The sequence below is a fragment of the Echinops telfairi genome, unplaced genomic scaffold (assembly GCF_000313985.2).
Source record: "Echinops telfairi isolate 266 unplaced genomic scaffold, ASM31398v2 ScPeMD7_4;HRSCAF=17, whole genome shotgun sequence".
Lineage (NCBI taxonomy): Eukaryota > Metazoa > Chordata > Mammalia > Afrosoricida > Tenrecidae > Echinops > Echinops telfairi.
Window position 1 is genome coordinate 3,709,155 of NW_022103900.1, and position 11,720 is coordinate 3,720,874.

Sequence of the window (11,720 nt, forward strand, 5' to 3'; positions counted from 1 at the left end):
GCGGGTGGGCGGGGGGAAGGAGCCCAGTGGCCCGCCAGTGCCCGCCGCGCTCACACTTGGGGACGTAGATCCTCGGGCGCGCGTCCGCAGAGCCGCGGATTACTTCGAGAAAGACCGACGGGAAGGGGATGGAGATGCTCGTGTCCATACCTGATCCTCTTGGCCGGGAGAGGGGCCGGGGCAGGGTGTGCCGTTTTAAACTTGGGTGGGGGCTGGGGTTCTTGGATGTGGACGAGCGACGCCGAGCGTGGCTCCCCAACCTGAGGGAGGCCCAGGATCGTCGGTTTCCGGGGGCTGCGGGGTGTCTCTGGGCTACCCAGTCTCCCCAGGAATAATTCGCGTGATGGTAGCCAGAGAGGCGCCTCTGCCGCCGTCCCGCGACGGGTGCAGGCTCGTTTCGCGCAGGGATTGTTAACCCGGTAGTCGAGGACGTGAAGTTGATCCTGGCTAATGGCCGCCGCCTTTGCTGAAATAAATTGCTTTTGTCACAAAAGGGGGTGGGGGCGGGGGAGACAGATTTTCGACTGGAAAATTCTAATTGCCCCTCAAGCCTGACTTCTAAGAGGGAATTGTTTTTCTCTCTTTGGGCAATGGAGGTCGCTAGGATCGATTTGTTGCTAGGCAACCCGTTTTCTATGGGGGACCCTTTTGTTGAATCAAATCTGAATTTGAATCTCAGTAGCTCCATGATAAGGAGGTATAATCTCTATTTAACCTTTCTGGGTGTTTGGTCCTGTTTCCGTGTCCACTCCCAGGGGATGTAAGAAAACCCCAGAATAAAACCTATTCCTTTTTTTTTTTAAACCTCTTCTTGGTACCTCTTTCTACCCCTCTTTTCCTCCACAAAAGCACAGAGAATCAAATGAAGACCTCACATCCACTTTTTAGGATGTAATGTTTTCACTATTCGTCCTGAAAGCAACAGCAAGATGGATCAATGACTTTGGAGAATAAAAATAATTTCTCCACATTTCATATTCTGAATCACAGAAGCAAGTAGTGTGGAAAATTCTATTCCCTTTTTGCACTCGAAGGAGCCCTGGTGGCATAATGGTTAGTGCTGGGCTGCTAACCACAACATCAGCCGTTCAAAGCCACCAGCAGCCACTGTGAGGGAGAAACACGAGGCTTTCTGCTCCAGTAATGAATTACAGAGGAGTGGTTATGAGTCAGGATCAACCCGGTGGCAGTGAGTTGAGAGCTTCCACCTTCTCAGGGTCCTCAAGGGCAATCCCAACAAACAAACAAACTCAAACTGACTGCCATCGAGTGGAATGCGACTCAAAGTGACACATAGGGCGGAGCAGAACTGACCTGTGAGTTCTGGAAACTGTAATTCATTACTGGAGCAGAAAGCCTCGTGTTTCTCCCTCACAGTGGCTGCTGGTGGCTTTGAACGGCTGATGTTGTGGTTAGCAGCCCAGCACTAACCATTATGCCACCAGGGCTCCTTCGAGTGCAAAAAGGGAATAGAATTTTCCACACTACTTGCTTCTGTGATTCAGAATATGAAATGAGAGAAAATAAGTAACAGTCTGGGTACAGAGCCTGGACTTGACAATTTAATTAATAAATCTTAGCTCTTATTATTATTCGGAACCCTGGGAGTGCTGGTGGGCTAGGCTTTGGGCTGCTAATCTGCTTAGAAAGAGTTACAGTCTCAGAAATCCTATATAGGGTGAGTTAGAATAGGTAATGGGTTTTCTTTGGTCAGGAATTATTAATATTACTATGGATGAAATATTATATATGTGAGTAAATGGAGTTCCTGGATGGAATAAACAGTTAAGCACTTGAGACCCCCAAAGCTGGCTGTTTGAATTCTCCCAGAAGGGCTTCCAAAGACAGATCTGGCCACCTGCTTCCTTGAAAACCCTGTGGAGCACACCTGGGGTCCCCATGAAGAGGAATCCCCTGGTGGCTGTCATCCAACAAAAGCCATAGCAATGCGAATAAAAGAAGCTATTTTCAATCTCCCTGTAAGGATTAAAGATAAGTAGTGTCCAGTCTAATGCCTATTTGAATTCATTGTGGTCATATTACTTTTATCTGTTGAAAAGTAGCCTACATTTTATCTTCATTTGTTCAACTTTTGACATAGTTTACTCACTGTAACAACTTGTAGGCAGGATTGCTGTGGTATCCAAAGATAGACCATACCTTAAACCACTGAGCATTCAGACCCTTGGATATGTTATCAAGAGTTGGTTCTGATGGTGGGTGGGGGGGGGGAGTAGATACAACTTCAAATTTTAAGTCACCTACAATCAGCTTTCTTTCTTAAACACGATTTTTCATGTACAAAATTTGTTAGACATCTGAATATCAGCAAAGCAGCATATCAAAATATTTACAAAACACATCAGTGTTTTGCTAATGATAAAAGCAATGTGTTGCGTGCTTACGAGAGATCGTCTGCAACACGCAGAGAAACACAACCACAATTTATCTTGGTTTAATCAGTCCTCAGTTGGGAAGTATCCAATTTTTATTTCGTAATTCATGATTCCCAACATATTTATGGGGTGCTTACAATATATGAAGGCTCTATGCCATGGGCACTTACAATATACGAGGCTCTATGCCACGGGCACTTACAATATATGAAGGCTCTATGCTATAGGGACTTACAATATACGAGGCTCTATGCTATAGGGACTTACAATATATGAGACTCTATGCTATGGGCACTTACAATGTATGAGGCTCTATGCTATAGGGACTTAACAATGTATGAGGCTCTATGCTATGGGCACTTACAATGTATGAGGCTCTATGCTATGGGCACTTACAATGTATGAGGCTGTATGCTATAGGGACTTACAATGTATGAGACTCTATGCTATGGGCACTTACAATATATGAGGCTCTATGCTATAGGGACTTACAATGTATGAGACTCTATGCTATGGGCACTTACAATATACGAGGCTCTATGCTATAGGGACTTACAATGTATGAGGCTCTATGCTATGGGCACTTACAATGTATGAGGCTGTATGCTATAGGCACTTACAATATACGAGACTATGCTAGGCATAAAACAGACTGGAGAGCAGCAGCTATAAAAAGAAGGCTTCAATGAACATCTCTGTAAAGAAATCTCTGATAGTACCTGTTGTTCTTAGATTGAATTCCTAGGACTATGAAAACAACTTCACAAAGCATTCTTCAGTCTTCAAGGCAAACTTGAGAAATTAAAAATTCTGAGCTGTGATATATTAACTTTTTGGAAAACGATCAACTGTCGAATTAATATTTAATTTGTGTCAAGTGTGAACTTGCCCGAAAGCTGCTTTCTCAGGAGTTACTAAAGAGTGCGGCTTTGGCTTGGACCTCCAGTTCTTTCCAGGGTCTGCTGCTTTGTCAATTGGGTGAGAGTATTTGAAGGCTATGCAAATTGCCCACTTCCTCCTCTCTGGGTTAAATGTTAACTATTTCATTTCCAGCTTTCTCCTTGTCACCATATGGCTGTTCTACATTTCTTTCATTTATCTTCCTGTGTGAAACACTTGGTAACCTCAGGATTTTTTAACCTTTAGGCATTTATTTTTCTACTCAAACCCAAATCACAACAGACACATTCCTATAAGGCACTGGACTTAGTAACCTTGGTTAAGAAACATCATGTAAACTGACCAGTGTATTTAGGGAATTTCATATTAACTAAAAGCAGAAACTACTCCCCAAACAGACATGCGCGGCGCGTGCGTGTACACACACACACACACACACACATGCGCACATACACACCACATACACACACCACACTCTCTATTCTTTGACAATTGTATTTTCATGCATTAAGTTAAACCATATGAAATTACTAATTTGTGGATCTGCAAGCTCAACTAATGACAACTTCATACAGTTCTACCTATAAAAACATTTCATCACCTAGTTTATCATGTTTTATTAATTTTCTGGTAAGTATTGAACTTCCCGCTTACCATATTAAGGTTATTCTTTAGAGTTACTCAAGATTGTGTTTGCTTTGACCACAAGAAATGTTGGAAGCCAGTCATAAGGGTGCCACAAAATGTTTGTTTGTTATTGCAGAGACAGTAGAGGGAGTCTGGAGCCAAATCATTGCTATCGTGGGCCTCCTGGAAATCATGCTCGCCTCCCATTCTTGATGTGTGCATGAGCTTAAAGACCAGTGTACATGTTAACTAGCAGTCTGTTTCTGAGGAGGAATTTTGCTTAAACGGTGACTTTTATAAGATGGGAAGGAGCAAGTGGGCCACATGTTGAGGCTGGCCCTCACCGGGATATGCCCTGGGTCCACCTGGGATCTATAGTTCTCTGCCGAAGAAGACCACACCTGCACATGGACACATTTGTGTGCTACAATTTTCACGAGTCTCTGTTTCCTCAGAACGGCAAACTATGTGACCCCCTCCAGTTTTATGCCTTAATTTCTTTTACTGCGATTTGAATGCTTCCTTTAATTTAACTGATACATCTATAATATAATTTCTATGTGTAATCCATATAAAATTATATTGATTTTCAAACTTGTGAATTAGGCGAGGGTTACAGAGCAGATTTCCAGTTTTACATTGAACAATTTACTATGCATTTTGTTTCACGATTACAATTAACATTACAATCTCTTCAGCGCTCCATTGCTTTTCCTACTTCTTCTGTTTCCTGTTTCCATCCCGCCTTCTTGCCTAACCCTTTACACATTGCCCTTGTAATCTTGATCATTCTAACGTGGGGTGAGCAGTTCCAGACCTGAAGGGTGACTATGCTCATAGTCTTAGGGCAGCGGTTCTCAACCTGGGAGTCGCGTCCCCTGTGGGGCTCGTACAACACTTTCACAGGGTCGCCCAATTCATAACAGTAGCAAAATTACAGCTATGAACTAGAAATTAAGATAATTTTATGGTGGGGGATCACCACAACCTGAGGAACTGTATTAAAAGGTTGAGGCATTAGGAAGGTTAAGAACCACTGTCTTAGGAGGTCCTGTCTGTATCTCACCAGTAAGCCTCGTCTCTTTTATGGTTTTTGAGTTCAGTTCTAGACTTGATTTATTTATTTATTGGTGGCCTTAATTTCAAGTGATTGTAGAGCTTATCCTCCCAATCTGTGAGGAGGCACTTGGATCCTGTCTGAACCTCACAGTAATCCTTTCATAGCCTCAGGATTGTGTGTTAGTCATAATTAAAGATGTTGACTCCTGTGGATCTTTCCATAATCATCTTTATCCTGGATCCAGTCTTTGTTAAATTCCCTCTGGTCCAGGTGTTGTAAAGGAGTCCCCAGTGTTGGAACGATGTCATCACCATTATTCATTATGGAGAGTCTAGGGAGGGATCCAGGACCCTTGGTGGTATAGTGGTTATAGCTGCTTCTTGGGAGAAAGACGAGGCTTTCTGTTCCCATAAAAAGTTACAGTCTCTTGGGCTCTACTCAAGTACTCCCTCAATGCAAGAACACTTTGTTCTATTAAACTGGCATTCCATGGTGCTCACCATCCCGACATGATCACTGAAGACAAACTGGGTGCATAAGCAAATGTGGTGAAGAAAGCTGATGGTGGCTGGCTATCAAAAGATATAGCATTTGGGGTCTTAAAGGCTTGAAGGTAAACAAGTGGCCATCTAGCTCAGAAGCAACAAAGCCCACATGGAAGAAGCACACAAGCCTGTGCGATCACAAGGTGTTGAAAGGATCAGGTATCAGGCATCAAAGAACAAAAACTCATATCATTTTGAATGAGGAGGAGTGCAGAGTGGAGACCCAAAGCCCATCTGTAGGCCCATCTGGACATCCCCTTACAGAAGGGTCACAGGGAGGAGACAAGCCAGTCAGGGTATAATATAGCACCGATGAAACATACAACTTTCCTCTAGTTCTTTAATACTTCCTCCTCCCGACTATCATGATACCAATTCTACCTTACAAATCCAGCTGGACCAGAGGATGTTTCACTGGTACAGATCAGAGCTGGAAACACAGGAAATCCAGGAAGGAAAAACCCCTCAGGCCAATAATGAGAGTAGAGATACCAGGAGGGGAAGAGGAAGGTGGGGGAAAGGAGGAACTGATCACAATGATCTACTTGTAACTCCTTCCCTGGGGGACAGACAACAGAAAAGTGGGTGAAGACATCGGACAGCGTAAGACATGAAAAAATAATAATTTATAAATTATCAAGGGTTCGTGAAGAAGGCGGGCAGGGAGGGAGGGGAAAAATGAGGAGCTGATACCAAGGGCTCAAGTAGAAAATGTCTTGAGAATGATGATGGCAACAAATGTACAAATGTGCTGACACAATGGATGGATGGATGGATTGTGATAAGAGTTGTGTGAGCCCCCAATAAAATGGTTTACTAAAAAAAAGTCTTAGTCTCAGAAACTCACAGGAGCAGTTCTACCCAGTCCTATGGGGTCACTATCATATGTTAGGTTTCTGGGGTGGTTTACCTCGATTCTTGCTTCTCAACCCTGCAAGAATTCACGCGGCAGAAGCACTTGCAAATCCAAGGGACTTTTATGTCGAGGGAAAGGAGAGTTTGAGGTATTACCGTGGCAAAAAGTGCACTCTACTTCTTCAAAGCGTGCAAGGCCACACGGGGACTGCGCGGGAGCTAGCGACTGAAGATGGCCACTCCAGGAGAGCGCAGACACCCACGTGAAAAGAATATGGGAGTAGGAGCGAGGAACCACGAGCAGGCAATCCCCAGTGGCCAAGAGCGCAGGCAGAGCTTGAGCGGTTGAGGAATCTCACCCCATGCTTGCCGCGCAGCTGAACGAGAGAAGAGAGCCAGCCTTGCCCACAGCCTGAGTTATTCATCCCCTCTGGGGAGGCGTGGTGGAGGGTGTTGGCTGAGTTTAGACTGACCTGTGTGATTCTGTAGCTGGTGACTAGTAGGTGACTTGGGTCTGCGCATGCTCAGCTCTGATTTTCCCATAGTGTCTAATTAGTCTGCCTGGTTTCTTTGCAACCCCTTTATTGTGGCCCTGCCAGCCGGTTTCTGGTAGGGCAGCCGTTCTGGAAAACAAGCCCCCTTTAACCCTGATCCAGCGACCTATCACTAACAGTGAGGGAGGGATCCAAGTTGTTGAAGGAACATGAGCCCCTAAATCTAGAGATGGGATGGAAAAATAACTTTCAATATAGTCATAAGGCCTAAGTTTTGGTTTATAACCTAAACCAAACTCACTGCCATCCAGTGGATTCCAACTCATCTATGCCCGCAGGTGGAATTAACTGGCCACAGCGGGATTTCCTAAACTGGTGTGAGGAGAAAATTATCTTGCATGTTACTAATATGCAGAGAAAACAATTGTTTGAAAGGTGGGATTTGTTTCTTAAACAACTTTTCTCCCCCTTTGGGTTTACCACAGGATGTGTCAGAGGCTTTTGTATGCTAGCATACTTTGTCAATCTCTCTAGAGGGAATTTTAACATGAAATCCTTCTCAAATGTATGACTTCCAAATTTCCTAACTACATACCTCGTCTATTCCACGTTGTGGTGATTAATAAAGGTTTGCAGCTATTCTTCACATTTGCTAATGAAAACTGGATCATGATGTTACCTGCTGGTTCCAGCAAAACCGTGTCAGATACTGAAGACCTCGTCAGTAGTGACGGGACAAGTGCAAGTGGTAGACAGAACCTTGTCAGAGGCAGTGCAGAGCCAGAAGATGAGCCCCTTCGGTCGGAAGGCACTCAAAATATGACAGAAGACAAGCTGCCTTCTCAAAACAGAGTTGACCATGATGACATGCATGTAGTAAGCTACTTACTACACTTGCTGATGGGGCACAACTCAGCATGAGAAGAAACTGCTTCAATTAGCTATGGGAACTTGGAATGTGTGAAGTATGAATCTGTGGGGTTAAGGGTAAGAGGGAACCCCACAAAACATCACAGGTTTGGTAGGCGCAATTGTACAGTGATAATAAGTAGAGATTATAGTAAAGTCATAGAGAGCATGAGAGTTAAAGGATAGAGTCAAGTAATGGAGTCAGACGCAATTCATGGTAGCATATCTTACCTCAGCCCGGCTTGATGGTCCTCGTGGAGGGGGCTTAGCCGTCAGAGAAGAAGCCACTGCTTCGTCCTCCTTAGTCACCTTCTCCAGCCACCCTCTGGCCAGCCACCCTCTCGAGAACCAGGGAGCCTCATTATTTATTGCTAACCACGCATCATAGAGTCATACATCACAGAAAGGGGCAATACAATTAATTCTAGAACAAGTTTGATCACTCTAATGTCTCACATAATAAAACAGACAACTACTATTCTGGGAGGCATGCTAGTTCCCTGATAGCGGACAATAACCTGAGTCACCGGGAGGGATATTAACATAGGCAATACAATCAATAGGAGAGGAATCACCTAGGGGTATGCCCACATTGGTTGTGGAATAGACAGTGGTGTCTGCTTGATCTAGACAGCTGATAATGGCTAACTAACCTTGGTCACCCTTGGGCGGGTTTGCCCTCTCTGGTATCTCTTGCAACTGAATAGACCACCATTATCCTTACCAGAAGGGAGTGGGTCTTATACAGGGTGAGTCAGACTAATAGTCTAGCCACTACAGATGGCCAATGTTAAGGAGAATAACCTCTGACCTACTTTCGCTGCCTATTGTACAGTCACGCTAAAGCAGCTAAGTCTGGTAAATATTTTGGGGAGACAACTTAAGAGAATTCCTTCTGTTCCCCACATGAATCTAGGAAAATTGGAAGTCATCAAAATTAAAGGGAATGCACAAAGATGCATATCCTAGGCATTAGTGAGCTGAAATGGACTGGAATTGGCCATTTTGAATCGGATACTCATACGGTTTACTCTACCTGGAATAATACATTCAAGAGAAATTTCATCCTGAAAAGCATTTAGGGTCTACTTGAAGTGTAGTGCTGTTGAGGATAAGGAAATATGTATCTGAATACAAGGACATGCAGTCAATGGTGCTCATGTGAAATCTCCACATGGATCAAGACCAGGACAAGGGGCAACTGCATGTTTTAAAATCAGGAAAGATGAGCCTCAGGGTTGGATCCTCTCACCATACTTATTCAATCTGATTGCTGAGCAAATAATCAGTGAAGTTGGGTTATATGAGGAAGAATGTGGCATCGGGATTGGAGGAAGGCTTATTAACAATCTTCAATAGGCAGATGATCTAATCTTGTTGAAAGTGAGGAGGACTTGAAACACTGGCTGATGTAGGATGACAAGGATTGCCGCCTTCGGTATGGATTACAACTTGGTGTAAAGAAGACCAAAATCCTGACAAGTGGACCATCATGATCAATAGAGAAAAGATAGAAATTGTCAAGGATTTCATCTTGCTTGGATCCACAATCAACGCTCATAGAAGCAGCAGTCAAGAGATCAAAAGATGCATTGTTTAGGCAGATTTGCTGCACACGACCTCTTCAAAGTGTTGAGAAGCAAGGGTGTTATTTTGAGGACTGGAGTGTACCTGATCCAAGCCATGGTATTTTTTATTGCATTATATGCATGTGAAAGTTGGACATTGAATAAGGAAGATGGAAGAAGAATTAACGCATTTGAACTATGATGTTGGTGAAGAATATTGCAAGTACTACGGATTGACAAAAGTGCAAACAGATCTCCGAAGAAGTACAACCAGTATGCTCCTTAGAAATGAGGATGGCCAGACTTTATCTTTGGACATATTATCAGGAGAGACTAGTCCCTGAAAAAGGACATAATTATTGCTTGGTAAAGTTTAGGGCCAATAAAAAAGAGGAAGACCCTTGACAAGATGGATTGACCCAGTGGCTGCAACAATGGGCTCTGCCATGACAATTGTGAAGATGGCGCATATGGTAGTTACACAATCTGGTGTCAGTTTGGGATCTGAGAGGATTAAGAGTGAAGTGGTGGAGTCTGCCATTCAGATCATAGCCAATAAGGCCTCTGTGTGGGCATGGTCTTCCCCTGAGAATTCTGGGAATTCCTGGATTTCCTTCTGGGAGGCGGGAGAGACTCTCTCTCATGAGTCACTCCCTGAGAGATGCTCTACTGACAAGACACATGGCACTAAGCTGATAGACCCGGTGCTCTGGGAACTGGAGAAGCCACGTGGAGACCCCTGCCAGTGCTGAGATGCCACTGGATCCACAAGACTTAGCATCCACTGGCCTGTGATCTTTTTGCATTTGGTGTCACTGCATGTGTTTCGTGAGTCAGAAGAGGACTTTATAGATTGGTATCAGACATATGGGCTAATATCGGACTTATGGACTTGATCTGGACTGGCTGGGATGTGTTCTCAATATGCGGTTGCCCTTTTATATAAAGCTCTTTCCTATACTTTTGAGAGTGTCCATTAATTTGTTTTTCCAGTCTACCCAGACTAACACAGAGCAGGACCAGGCAGTGTTTCGCCCTGTTGTACTTAGAGTCATTATGAGTCAGAACCGACTGGAAGGCACCTAACCGCAAAACATCTTATTTAATTCCCTGGGAAACCAAGCTCCAGGCAATTCTGACTCATAGAAATCCTGCAGCACAGAGTAAAACTTCCATAGGATTTTCAAAGCCATCGGCTTTATGGAGACACTGCTACATGTTTTCCTCACGGAGTGGCTGGTGGGTGTGAGCCTTGGGCCTCTCATTTACTAGTCTGGCTTCTTTATTTATTTTTTAATTTAACTTTTTACTTTCTCACTAGAAAGTCAGCTACATGAGAGTAGAAAGCGATCTGTTCTTTTAACAGTTGCATCTCTGGTTCACAAAGTACTGACTGCCACTGGAGAGAAACTCCATCAGTAGGGCATTCAAAGAGTACTTGTATAAATGAAGTGCTCAGGGTACCTGAGTGTGGGCATGGCTGGAAAGCAGCAGTTTTCCATCCCAGCCTCTAGAGAAGGCACCCTTGAGGGAGTGAGAACTCATTTTGATGATACCAGCAGACACAGCCTAGGAGGCTTTAGAAAGGCGATATCATGAGATATCACACTGGCTTCCTTTCTCAGGTAAAGTTTTAAAGGGATGTAATTCACAGCTGTCACAGCAGGTCTCAGTGGGAGCAGCACTAATAAGTGCTTCTAGAAGTTTGTGTGATCTATCGGTTAGGATGTTGTTTTAGTTACTGTAATAGACACCAAATTATAGCAGCTTAAGCAAAATGGTTTCGTTCATTCTTATGTAACAAGAGGCCAGCTGGTAGACAGCCCAGGGAAGTTGGACTGCTCTGCTGCAAGTGATGGTTTGGGCAGATTCCTTCTGCCTCGACACCATTTCTCAGTGTGTTGCCTTTATCCTGGTGGCTGAGCTAACTGTCCACCACCATGCTTGGTCTGCATTGCAGCTTTAGGAAGGAGGAAAAGAGGAAGGGAAGTGCATGCTATTGTGTAGAAGTGGCACACTCCCTCATATCAACAGGCAGAGAAGAGTGTCACTGCCTAGCTTGGTGTGAATGATCCTGATTATGAAGGGGAAATTGGACTGATATTACATAATGGAGGTAAAGAAGAATATGTCTGGAATCCAGGAAATTCCTTAGTCTGTCTTTTAGTACTCTCTGTGATTATATTAAACAATAACATACAACAACTCGATTCTGACATGACTATTAATGGCCCAACCCTTTCAGAAAGAAGGTTCGCCATGAGGCAAAGAACCATAACTAGCTGAGGGACTTGCTGAAGACAAAGGAAATATAGGAGATAGAGGAAGAAGGTAGTTCTAAATACCAGCTTGGATACAGAATCAAT